We start from the raw sequence: 13,969 nt of genomic DNA, 5'->3' as shown, positions 1-13,969 counted from the left end.
TGAGAACTACCTGTCTGTGTAACCTGTTCACTGCAGGCCTGGTCCACTTCATCCCTCATTGTATAATCTTTCCTCTGTCGGCATGTGACATGCTGAGCCTGGATTACTACTTTTGGCATCTTGTACTTCAACTGATGCTCCAAATCCTTTCTCTCCAGTGTCTGCTCACTGCATTCAACACATATCTGAAGAATACAATTAGTAACAGCAGATTTTTGTTAGTTTTACTATCAGCTTTCTTTTGTTATTTCCTAGTAATCCACTATTCTTAATGTAATGTTTATTGGATCATACCATCACATCATTATTAATAAAGGCAGAAAAAAAAGGTCATTCAGCATTTGGAAGAAAAAGATTGATAAATGATTTGGGTGAGATGTGATAGAGATCATTTATCACTAGAAATATTAAGTAATCTTTTCCTTTTAAATGCTAATTGATCTAAATTTCTAGCAGTTCCAATTTTAATTTGAAATTTCCAGTGCACTTTTTTTAAATCTTTAATTTGTAAAGCTTAAGTGTGAAATCTGTCACACATCATCAGCTTAAAGCTGGCTAATACCACTCCATGTAATAACTGCAGCTGGCAAATAAATAGTAGAATAAAATGTCCATTCTCTACTAAAAGCTTTGCATATTATGGCACTGAGATTGATTAATTTTTATTAGATAAGGGATGTGTAACCAAGATGCATAATTGGAGTTAAGGTTTAGGTCAACCATGATCTAACTGAATGATAGAATAGGCTTGCGGGGCTAAATGGCCTATTCCTGTTCCTATATTTTTATGCATGCTTTCTGTAACACTTCCCCCATCACACTAAGTTGCTAACACTATTATTGTTCTAAAACAACAATTCTCCAACTCACGATACGAGTTGTTACACCACCATATAATTTTTATGTTTTTTAAAAAATGTCTTTAGCCTAACTGGTGTAGGCTACAGGACCGCTGACTTCCTCAGCAGTGGCCACCATTCCTGATGGCGCTGGTGAGGCTGCTGACCCTCTGGTCAACCAGTCGCTCTTGGGAATGGGTGGACATCCTACACTGGACAGCAACCCCGGCGGCAGCTTACTCATGACCTGTTGCCCTTAAAATCAAAGCAGAGGTCCCACTGGCCAGCTACGCATTTTAACCACACAAGTTTCCAACCACTGAGAGGACACCGACCCTTTGGGAAAATTTATGCTCTTAGTGATAGCATTTGAGATCTGCATGCAATGTGTGTAGGAGAGGGAGAATCTGTGTGAGGTGTGTGGCTTGTGTGTGTATACATATGTAGATGAGGAGGGTCATGAGGACTCGAAACGTCAACTCTTTTCTTCTCCGCCGATGCTGCCAGACCTGCTGAGTTTTTCCAGGTAATTCTGTTTTTGTTGTAGATGAGGAGTTGTGTGGGTCCATGTTTGTGGACGTAGATGAAATGTATGCGGAGGGAAGAATTGCAAATTGCTAGTTCAGAGTATGATGAAGTTCACTCACTGTTACCCATCGCATATGCACATCTGACAGACTACCATATCTGTGTTTCATTGGCCATTAATGTTGATTATAACTTTCAATTGAAGGAAAAATGTTTAAAGGAGGAGAGGAGAAATGGTTTGTTTACCTGTTCCTTGCAGTCACTCCACTCTGTCAGTAAGTGGTGCTGCCTGTATTCCCACTCCATCTGCAGTTTGGCTAGTTCTGATCTAATATACTCAATGTCATTTTCAATCCTCACAATTCTCTTCCTTGACTCTTTACACTCCTCTTGCAGACTAATGAACTCCGGAATCACCCCATCTGTAGATACATTAAATCAAACATAAGTGAAGGGAAGAGACTGGCAAAAGCAACGAGGCAGTGGGTATGGTAGCTAGTGGTTATGTACTGGACTAATGGTAGCTAGTGGTTATGTACTGGACTAATGGTAGCTAGTGGTTATGTACTGGGCTAGAGGCCTGGGCTAATGATCCAGAGAAAAAAACAGAAAATGATGGAAGTGCTCAGCTGGTCAGGCAGCATCTATGGAGAGAAACAGAGTTAATGTTTCAAGGTCCCTCAGCTATGATTTGACTTGAGATGTTAACTCTGTTTCTCTCCATGGACACTGCCTGACTTGTTGAGTCTTTCCAACATTTTATGTTTTTAGTTCAGCTTTCTAGTAGCTGTAGTATTTTACTTTAGTAATTAGATGGACACACTGGTTAATACAAATCTCACCACAATAGAATTTAAATTCAATTAATTAAATAATTTGTAAAACAATCAGATTGTCATAAAAACCCATCTGGCTCACTAATGTCCTTTTGGAAAGGTAATCTGCCATCCTTACCTCATCTGGCCTATATGTGACTCCAGACCCACAGAGATTGGCTCTTAGTTGCCCTCTGAAATGGTGTAGCAAGCCAGCAATTTAGTTGTAGTTAAGAAGGTGGCTCACCACAATCTTCTTAAAGACAATTAGGTAAGGACCAAAAAAGAGGGCCTTGCCAGTGATGCCCATATTCCATGAATGAATAGAAAAGAAACAATATTGGTCCTGATAGACAATGCAAGTAATGTTGCACTAAGCTCATTGTCCAACTATATATTTTGATAGACAATGGTTTGAAATTATTCATACAGGTTTTACAGACATTGGGCAGGTCATCCTTATCATATTATGTTTTGTGCAGTGTGGTTTCTAACATGTGGCCTCAGTATATTAATAGATTAATTCATGCAACATCTATGAATTGCAGGATTAAATCCTATCCAGACTGCAGTAGTTCAAGAAGGCACTCACCACCACCTTCTCAAGGGCAATTAGGGATGGGCAATAAATGCTGGCCTTGCCAGATACCTCCACTTCCCATGAACGAGTATATAAAAAAAGACACTCAAGTTTGCTACAGAGGGAGTGCTGCACAGCCAGAGGTTCTATCTTTCAGCTGAGGCATTAAACCAAGGTCCTGTCTGGTGGATGTTAAAGATCCTGGGTCATTCCTTCCAGTATCCAGGCCAACACTTCCCCTCCAACCAAACACCACTCAAAACAGGTCATCTGGTCGTTTCTCTCATTTGCTATTTGTGGGAACTTGCTGTGCACAAATTGCTGGCCACGTTTTCCTACTTTATAACAGTAAATTAATTTAGAACATGCCTCATTGGCTTTTAAGGACTTTGAAAATGCGAAATGTGCTTTCTATATGCAGACTCAGTCTTTTGTTGGAACTGTGGCCTGATAGCAAGGGATCACTATACATGAAGCGGAGATTTAATAATATGTACAAATACATGTATGCCTGAATACTAATGGTGATGGATATAAAAGTTTTGCCCTTCTCAGAATACAGCATATGAAACAAGCAATGCGAAGCTATATTTTTAAAAGTAACGTTCAAGAATTTCAAATGATTAACATTGTAACACTACGTGCTGTCATGGGAAGGCAACAAACAGGCTGCATACGAGCCCCACAGGAAGGAAGGGATCAATTATCTATCAAACTTTATATATGTGAGCAGAATATGCTGTAAATACTCCGCAGGTCAGGCAGCATATGTGACTCTGTTCCTTCCTCCACAGATGCTATGTGACCCACTGAGTGTTTCTAGCATTTTCTGCTTACATTTCAGATTTCCAGCATCCGCAGTATTTTGCTTTTGCACCGTGAGGTTGAAATCTTGACATTTTAAGTAAAATAGCTGAACTTGTTCTCCCAGCTGGGAGGACATGTTCATGAGAGTGTGGATCAGAAATAGGTCTAAAGTGCCAATTCTATGGCTCGTGCTCCCTTTGGGGGTCCTTGTGCCAGTATGCAGCCTCTAAATTGTCTTTAGATTTTGCTTTTAACTGTTAGAGTTAATGCTGCAGATTGTTAAAAGTAATAAATGGATTCAATTGACAGTAGCTCCACTTTCAACTCCTCACTTCAGGATCTATTCTGCAACAAAGTCTAATGTGACCTGATGTCAAAGAACATGGAAAGGTTGTTAGTCCCAGCAAACCTAATGTTGACCTTGTTAACTGGGGTTATTGGTTTCTGTTGGTATTTTTCTCACGAGAAACAGACCTGTTTGTTCACGCTGAGATTCCAAGGGGACCGTGAGGCTTGCACATAGTTGCCTTGTTGCTGCATTTGGAGTTGGCTCTTGAAACTTGACCTTTAGGCAAAGCAGTTGTCAAGAATGCAAACAATGAGTAACACTTTTCACCAACACATGCCAACAATCAATGAGCACAGGAAGAAACCTCATTCATTTCAGAGATTGAGAGATCTGTCCATTAGATTATAGCCTGATAAGAGATGGAAGATAATTTTTCTTTAAGCTGAGTTCTGAAAGAATTTCTGTTATATGTTCTTCTATTATTTATTTTCTGCTCCTTATGTCTACATATGCACACATTTAAAAGGTGTAAATCCAAGATGGATTACTATTTCTTCATTAAAATCTAAACTCATCTGATTTACAACCATTCTACTTCTCTTTATCCCTGAAACAGAGTCATACGGACTCAAAATGTTAACTCTGTTTCTCTCTCGACAGATGCTGTCAGACCTGCTGAGGTTTTCCAGCATTTTCTGTTTATTTCAGATTTCCACCATCCACAGTATTTTGCTTTTATACAGGTATGCTACCTGATTAAACATATCTTAGTTTATGCAAAATATCCCAGTGCTAGATCTGCTTTTGTTTGTTAAAAGCAATCAACATATGAAGACTTCCTTGTCACTTCAAAATTATTAGCGTGTGTAACTTTGAGATTGAACATGAAGTAGATAGATGATTTATAAAGCCAATCTGATGACATGAAATGATACCTGTGTTACATTAAAGAAACAGGAATAATATTGTGCAGTAGTATGCAGTGTGGAACTGTTCAGCGGATTAGATTGAGATGAAAAGCATGCTTTTAAACTGGCTTGTACACTATTTAATAGGGTGTGACTGTAAATTATGCCACTGAACTCAAATTGAAAACATATCTTGCTCTGTTTGTTCAGTTGATTGCACTGCAGTATATGTCGGTTAAATAAGTGACTTTTAAAAAGCAAATTCTTGCTATATTAATTTTGTCATTATCTATTCTATTAATTGTAGAATGAATTATGTGTTTCCATTACAGACAATGTCTCTAATTGGTTTTAAATTCCAATGTACATACTTTAACTACTCACCATCAGACAAGACACAGGATATGCCTGAATTCCCTTATTATTGTTAGCATTAACAGTGTGCTGTTACCAGGCAATCTTGAGCTTTTTGGAATATTATTGTAAATTTGCAGTTCTATTCCAACAAGGGAAGAATTATTTGGCATTCTGTCAAAATCTCATGAATTGTAAATTGCTTTCAGAATACTGGAGAATATAAGTTAACACAGATCAGTCAATAAGCAAAAGGTTTAAGTTTTGTCTCAGTGTTAAAGAAGGAGTGGAGAGAAGGGAGAAAAAAATAGAAGGAAGGAGGAGGGCAGGCAATGCACATTAGAAGGTGGTGGCAGTGGTGGTCAGTGCCAATGCTGCATAGAAGAGCTTGGCCATCCAGTGCAGAAACTGGATGAATGATCTCATCTGTGCCACCAGGGTAAGGCAACCATCTTATCACTCTAAACTCACACACTCACAAGCCCATCACATATTCACTGGTATCTCACTCACTGCCAGCTCAAGGGACAGCACCACTCACCCTCTCACACACACCATCACATCTCCATCTGGCCTCATCTCCTCTGGAGACTGCTTCCTCAGCCATCGCCATCTTGAGGCCACTTGCACAGATCAACATGTGCCCCCACACACACCTTGGGATACCCCCTTCCCCAATACAGCCCTCATCCTGCAGCCTCTTTCCTCACTTCTCCCCCCTTCCCCAAGCGAGCCCTAGCCCTCCAGCCATTGAAAAGCTACCCCTGCCTTTTGGCTGGTCTGGTAGGTGGAGGTCTGCCCATGAGCCCCCCTAAAAGTGATGTGGTGCTGCCTGCGAAGCCTGGCACCGATGACCGCGAGTGCTGCCCGAAACAAGGTAGCCAAATAAACCTCGAAGTCCCAAATGAAGTGCAGCTCGCTCAGTGCACCTCACTTATGTACAGTTGTGAAACGCTGATGTGCCCAGATGATCCAGTGTGGGGGGGATGGTTCCGGTGAGCAGGGCTTATAATGAGATGCTGAAGTATTGAAATTAGGTTTCTGAAGTACAGCAGTGGGAAATGCGGCCTGCCATTGATGGGTACCACGGACAATTGCTAATTGGTTTCACAACGGTGTAAAACCAATTTTTGACCTCGCCATATTGTCCGCTCATGCCGCCAAACACGCCCGACACCAACAGAAGCGGAAAATTCCCCCCAAAGATTTAAACGTCATTTTTTAGCCTCTCCAAATCCTTTCAAAAGGGAAAAAATCAAAATGGCTGAAAAATCTATGGGTAAACATACACGAAACCAGGAAACTGAGTCAGCAGGTGAGTGAATGGCAGCAGAGTGCAGCATCAGAATCTCCTGTTTAATGATTGGCAAAATGGAGTTGCTGAGGATTGTCCTGTTTGCCATTCCACATGAAAGCACAGCACACCAGGCAGAAGATGGCCAAGACTCAACTCTTTCCAAAGGACTGGGAATCAGACGCATAGGATGACATACCTTAAGGAAGCCGTTATGTTAGGACTATCCAAGCATACAATTTTCGGCAGATAGCCCAAGTCTGCATGCCATAAAGTCTTACCCATGAATCTGTTACATATTTACTGCAAATGCTCCCTCAATCTTATAGCTCTCTCATTGCTTATAATATATAGTCCAGCTGGGCATAAATAGAAGTTACAACTTACAGTTGTGACATATCTTCAAAGGCTTTGTGCATAAACTAACTATAATCTGCAGGTTGGGCACATATCTGAACCAGTGTACATGTTCCTTTAAGTTACAAGATGTCAAGTCTGCTCTTTGCTAACACATTAAGATTGTACATGTAAGGAAGCTACCCTGAACTAAAGGAGGGTTCAAAGGTTTCAAGCCTGTGACTTCCTTACGTCATGAATATCCATCTTTTCAAGAGCATTAGGGATAGGAAAAGCAACATACCTTAATAACATTCAAGGAAAGTAATATTTAGGCCCTTGCATCTTGACCTGCTTCTGAATTACTGCCACACGTACCCACACAAACATAACACACTTAGCAAAGTGTAGTACAAGCTCTAGCTGAAGATATGTTCTGGAGCCTACGCTCTCACGTTTGTTCCTTGTTTGCCATATGTAGGTCTGAGAGTATTGACAGGAGTAGAAATGGATGGCAGCCTCTCACTAAAGGCTTGAACTTCACACCTTCTAACGCTCCAGATAATGCAGTTAGTGAGCCTGATGAGCTAGCATTGACTAAGTCACAGTGCACGGGAGAGAAGGGGTAAGTACTGATGGCTAAGAAAGAGTAAGCTGCATGCCTGTCAATGATTTATTATACTTTGTGTAATGAGCAATGCAGTAAAATTAAGCATTTGCATGTACTGGAAGCTACATATATCAAGGCACAAGGCCTTGTTCTTAATGCAGACATCAAGAACATGTTCATGCATTGCACCTGTTTCAGCTAAACAGAATAAGTGACAGCCATTCGCTGACACATTCCTCAGGGCAATACCTTGACCAATTAGAGTCAAGCTGCCTGGTTTAAATTTCAAACAATGCTTGGCAGTTAACTGTCAGTCACCATCACTGGTACATTCTCCATGGAAACGCCAATACCAATCAGAGTCCACTTACCAACCAATCAGCACTCTCTTCACATACAGTACAAATTGTTGTTTTCCCCTTATATTGGTATTCTTCTGAAGTGTCCTGATGAGTGCAAGATGAAAAGCTTGGACATGTCTTTTTTTCAGCAATAAAACTGAGCAGTTGTATCATGCTTCTATAATCAGTGGAAAAGGAGATGCAAATGCTACAGTTGTAGCACACTTCTACAGCAATGGCCAAGGAAAGTGGTCTCTTTTGCTGAAGTCTGTACAGCCATTAGCCATTAGACGAATAAAGTATTAGGACCGAATATTCGGACTTCATTTTAGGTGCATTATGTTTATGCAACATCTGCAGTTCTAAATCCAGCTCTTACAACACAATTCAATTCTTGTTGTAAGATGTGCAGCTTCTCTAACTAAGTGGCTTGTCACAGATCAACTGGCAGAGCTGTTGTTCACCAATTAGAATCATAATCCAGAGCTCCCGAGTGCAATTAAAATCCAATATTCAAATGAGAAATTGAATACACACAATGGAGCAATTGTAACTTAACTCACTGGGAAGGAAACCCACAAAAATACTCGTTTTACACCAGCCCAATATTAGTCTCCATTGATGTCATTTCATTGATGGGTGGGTCAGGTTTGGTAAATATTTACATCTTAATCAGTTCCTCAGAAAATAAATTCATCTTCCCTCAACTAACCAATGTAAAGTATGTATAAAATGTTATTTAGAAAATGTTAAATGGCTTAGAAAAGGCAAATCTTCCATATTTCTTTTTAAATATTGAACCAAAGGTCATAAATATAAACCATGAATTATAAAGTTAGGATAGATGGCAGAAGCTATATTCTGGCTAAAGAAAAAAGGTACTGCAATATCCGCAACAAACTCACTAGGGATATAGTGCTCGGGGTTTCCAAAACAGTTGGATGCTAGACTAGGGAAGCATTTCTTGTCCTTTACTGATCTATAAGGCACATGTCCTTGCCTTTGATTCATTGCTTGCTGAGTAAAACATGACATTGAGTTATTGACATCAGAAATGTTCAGAGTTAATGTTGTAAAAAATAGTTTTTCTTCTACTATTTTTAGTGACAACATCTATTTAAACTGTTTAAAAACTAGTGACAGTGTCACATGGCTGTTTAGTCCTAAAAGATCTCAGTTAATTTTGGCTAGTCGTGTTTTATTCTTGGTAGCTTTCGTATATTATTGAGGTTTCATATTCAGATGAAACATGCAAAATAAGTGTCCTCAGGTGTCATAATAAAATCTTTTACAAGGAGGAAACCACATTCACAATTTTTTCAAAAAGCATTTGTACATGAATTTTTGCTATTTGTTATAAATTTGGGGTATTTTATGGAGCCATCTCCTCTTTTAGCCATTTCTTAGCAGTTGCCATAATTAAATCATGACTCTACAGTCTGAAAGTTGCATTATTTCAGTAATCAGCTCTTGTAGGATTCAATGACCCCAAAAATTACTTTCTGTGGCACTCTGATTACTGGATTAGTGATGTGCAATATTTCACACTACCGTCAGAAATGAAAGAATATTAAAGCAGACCAGAAAATTTGCAGCTACAGTAACTATTTATGTACAGTTCAATGGAACTGTGATGCATAAAGTAATCTGACAAATCTTATGAGCATAAATATTTAAGTTAAATATAATGGGCAGAGACCATAGAGTCCTTACCTATTTCAAGTAATGATTCTGGACAATAACAGAGTCCCTGGATTGGCAAATTCTACCTGTGTTCAACCTCTCGTCCTCTTTCAGACTCAGGATGAGCTGAATCGAATTGTGATGTGATGCATGTGATGCAAGTTTTACGTTGTGGTTGACTGAATGTTAGGGTTCAGAAAGAATTATTTCATACACAGAAGTTAGAGCACAGAGACAGCCAATTCAGCCCAACCAGTCTCCATTAGCATTTACCCTCCACACAAGAAAATACTCTTAATCACATCTACCTGGCCTGTGCCCATATGTCTATTTCATCTTTTTCTTCAACCATCAATACAATCTAATTCTGAATGTGGATAAAGTTTCTGTGTCAACTAATGACCCTGGAATTGAATTCTCAACCTCCCTGTGTGAAGAAGTTTCTCCTCTCGCTGCTCTAAATTTCTTATATTTAATCTGAAGCGTAATTGTCTCTTGTCCTCGACCACTCAAATGCTGGAAAAAGGCTGCTTCTACTTACCCTGTCTTTCCATAATTTTAAACAATTCTATCATTGTGTTTTATGGTCCTTCACTTTTTAATGTGTTAGGTCTCAGAGCCATAAGTCTAGGGAAATTCCAGATAGTTATCTTAGTGACAAATGCAAACAAAGACCAATTATACCCAGTTAGCATCTGACATTGCTTTTCATTATTAGAATCTGTGTTTGTACTATGCTTTGAGACGATGCATAATATTACATCTTCTGTTCTATTTAAGTAAACACAGATTCCTGTCAAAACTAAGATACATTTCACTTCACTGATGTGTTACCAGACAAAACTCAATGGGGAGCCACATTAACTTGTTTCAGAAATAGGAAAGTTCTCTATTTCCATTGGTGCAGGCATTAGCAATTTAAAACAATGGCTATTGTCTGAAGTGAAACAAGTAAATGCAAACATTTGCAAGAGAATGGTTTACGTTGATACTTCAAGAGGTCAATAGATTTTTGGTTACTGAGGAAATTAAGAATTATGGGAATAGGGCAAGAAAGTAGAGCTGAGATAGAAGATTTATTTAATGGTGGGCAGGCTCGAAGGCCTACTCCTGCCTCTTTGTCTTATGTTCTTAATTGATGTCCTTATTTCTTGAATTTCTTGCCTCTTCCCTTCCCTGTGCCCAGGTTATGCTCATTGACCATCTCAGATGTCAATCATCATTTTTTCACCTGTCTGCGGAAGGTTGTTGACACTTGTCAGGGTGTCATTCTATAGATACCAGTAGCTCTCTTCCACCCAGTCCATCTGTTTTGTTTGATACACAGTACCACACAATATATCTACATCTACACACAATATGTCTACACACATTACCATTGAAGGAGCTTGCACAGCAACAATTTTGAGATGTTTCAACTGAGAACCCCACCACCCACACATTCCACCCCCTGTAAATTGGTTGAAGTCCTAATGGACTGTGCTGTGACAGACAGCTCAAACTGAGTGAATAGTTGGTGACCTTGTTGCCAGGTCATTCACATCACAATGTCAATGAGGAGATGCTCGCTTCTTTTGATCTTTATCATTACCATCTAACCGCAAGTTATAAAATGTAAAATGCTCAACACAATTATTAATTTACATTAACCTGCCTTATCAAGAGAAAATAATACTTACTGCTGCTGTCAAGTAGGAAAAAGGCTCAATCCTAAATCTGGTTAAGTGCAGTTTGGGCTGTGTGTATGGTGGAAGAGAATTAACAGTTAAAGACATTCAAAGGGAACAGGAGTAGGCTATTCAACCCCTCAAGCTTGTTCTGCCATTCAATTAGACCGTGGCTGTTCTGTGAACTAACCCATCCTACCCACCTTAGTTCTATACCTTTTAATACCCTGACCTAACAAAAATCTATCCATCTCAGCTTTTTGGAAGGAAAAGTTCAAGATTTCCACTCCCCTACGGGCAGGATTTTACTGTCAGTGAGTGGGGGCGGGGGCCGCTTGCTGACACGTAAAACGACATGGAATGATGTCGTGGGGAACTCCCGACGTCACCCCGCTCCATTTAAATTTTCAGGTAGGCGGGGGCTCAGCAAAATCAGCTGCACGCCCGCTGACCTGTCAATGGCCAATTGAGGCCATTGGCAGATCAATTAAAGTCATTAGTGGACGTGCCCTCCAACCTTAAGGTTGGCGGGCAGGCCAGGAGCCTCAGGGGGAGGTAGAAAAGACATGAAACCTCATCCATGGGCGGGATGAAGTTTCAGGTAGGGTTTTAAAAATTTTAATAAAGTTTTTTTGAAAATTATGAACATGTCCCAACTCATGTGACAGTATCACATAAGGGGACATGTAAGGGAATTTTTTTTTTCTATTTTTAATATTTTTGAAAGTAGAGGCGATCTCCCTGAGTCTGCACTTAGCCTCAGGGAGATGATTGTGCTCTTTCGTGCGCATGCGCGAAACAGTGCACTTTCGAGTTTAGGGATTCCACCACCCCCCCCCCCCCGCCCGCACAGGGAGCGCATAGCGCTTCCCTGCGGACATCACGCTGGGCAGGCTTTAATTGGTCCACCCACATAAAATGGCGCCGTGCCTCCGATCAGGGGCGCTGATTGGAAGCACGCCTGCACGCGCCCGCCCATCAACTTCCCCCCAACGGGGGGAAAATTCTGTCTTATATGTGCAGAAATGCTTTTTGACATCATCCCAGAACAACTTAATGTTGATCATAAGGTTATGCCCCCCTGTTCTGAACTTCCCCACCAGAGGAAAATGTTCCTCTCTATTCCTATCAACTATTTTGATTAAATGCTTCAATTCGATCGGCCATTAATCTTATAAATTCAAGGGAACACAAGCCCAGTCTATGCAATCTGTCGAGGTATCATTCTGATGAATATGCACTGCATCTGCTCCAAGGTCAATATACCCTTCCGAAGATACAGTGCCCAATACTGAATACAGTGCTCCAGATGGAGTTTAACTAGAGCTCTCTACAGCTGGAACATAATCTCCACTCCTTTGTAATCCAGTCCTTTTGAGAAAAAAGCAAACATTTCATTAACCTTTTTAATTACTTTGTGCTTACCTGCTCACTGGCTTTTAGTAATTTCTGTGTTTGGACATCCAAATCTCTCCAAAATTCCTAGTTTCTAGCCGTTTGGAAAATAGCATGATCTATTTGTCTTAAGTTGAAAATGGATGACCTCACACTTTCCCAAATTGAACTCTATCTGCTACAGTTTTGCCTACTTGCTTAATCATCAATATCCCATTAAAGTTTTCTCACCCATCTACATAGTTACTGTACCACCTAACTGAGTACTGTTAGCAAACTTAGTGATACAGCTCTCCATACCTTCTTCCAAGTCATCTACAAATATAGTGAAAAACTGAGGACCCAGTATAGTTCCCTGGAGGACTTTCAATTCGTATCAGGTGTAGAGGGAACTGAGTTAGACAATCGCTTGAGGTCATGTTATGTATCTGCTATTTAATGAAACACATTTCTATCTGCATTTCAATAAAATACATACAACATTTTGTAATATTACTATATTAGCATTCTGCACACATAAATGCAGGTGCATTACCAGCTTGAGATAAGCAAATAACTGGCTAGCTCAACAGAGACAGATAGATAGATAGATGGAGATAAAATCTATTTTAATAAATTATCTTGTGACAATATTAAGTGCTAAAAATTGGAAGGGTAATGGAAGTCAGTACCATCAACATCAGTCTCCACCAGTTTAAAACCCCACTGAGAATCTTCTTTAAGACAGAGCGAGTGTACTGCAGGACCATGTCTATTTGGCGGCCTTTTGTGTCAAACAGTTGTACTTTTGCTACTGGCTTGCTGGATGTCACAAGGTAGTTTACACAATGAGGTAACAGTGGTCATCCACCTTTGTGATGAGGCTGAAAGAGAGTGAAACACAAATTACAAACATACGAACAAGGAGCAGGAGTAGGCCATTCAGCCCCTTGAGCTGCTCCACCATTTTGTAAGATCATGGCTGATAGTAAGATAGTAAGATCTGATAGTAACCTGAAATCTGCATCCCACCTACCCCTGATAACCTATCACCCCCTTGCTTACCGAGAATCTATGCCTTCAAAATATTCAAAGACTCTGCTTCCACCACATTTCCAGAAAGAGAGTTCCAAAGACTCACGACCCTGAATGAAAAAATTTCACCTCATCTCTATTTTAAATAAGCAACTTTCTTCCTTGCATAATGTACAGCATGCCAGATCAATTAATTTCTTAAGATAACAGGGTTATTTATTATAAGCCAGTTTAAGTACAAGTATGCAGCATCTCAGTGGCTCATACTTTTTATACACACCCAAAAAGGCAGATAAGACCTTAGTCTAACATCTCATCTGAAAGATAGCACATTTCTCCTTCAGCCCTGCCAGCCTGGATTATGCTCCCAAATTATTGGAGTGGGATTGAACTCATATGATTCTGGCTAAGGTGCAAGAATACAGTCCCATAAAACCACAGTGGATGGCTGCACTGAGTGGGGCAGTAAATTATATGGGGCAGAATTTTGACATCGGTGTGTGGGAGTG

The 13,969-nt window shown here is 40.0% G+C and overlaps 1 long non-coding RNA gene across 1 annotated transcript; it reads right to left on the bottom strand.

The window, feature by feature from the left end:
* Nucleotides 1-1,736: 1,736 nt before the first annotated feature.
* LOC121291415 lies at nucleotides 1,737-13,245 on the bottom strand. Its single transcript, XR_005945998.1, has 3 exons — nucleotides 13,118-13,245; nucleotides 4,044-4,134; nucleotides 1,737-1,789 (listed from the first exon to the last, which is right to left on the bottom strand). It is a non-coding gene; the product is annotated as an uncharacterized LOC121291415 (long non-coding RNA).
* Nucleotides 13,246-13,969: the final 724 nt, after the last annotated feature.

This window comes from Carcharodon carcharias, chromosome 19 (assembly GCF_017639515.1).
Source record: "Carcharodon carcharias isolate sCarCar2 chromosome 19, sCarCar2.pri, whole genome shotgun sequence".
In the NCBI taxonomy this organism is placed as follows: domain Eukaryota; kingdom Metazoa; phylum Chordata; class Chondrichthyes; order Lamniformes; family Lamnidae; genus Carcharodon; species Carcharodon carcharias.
The sequence above is the reverse complement of the archived record's forward strand: the minus strand, read 5'-3'. Positions and strand labels throughout refer to the sequence as shown.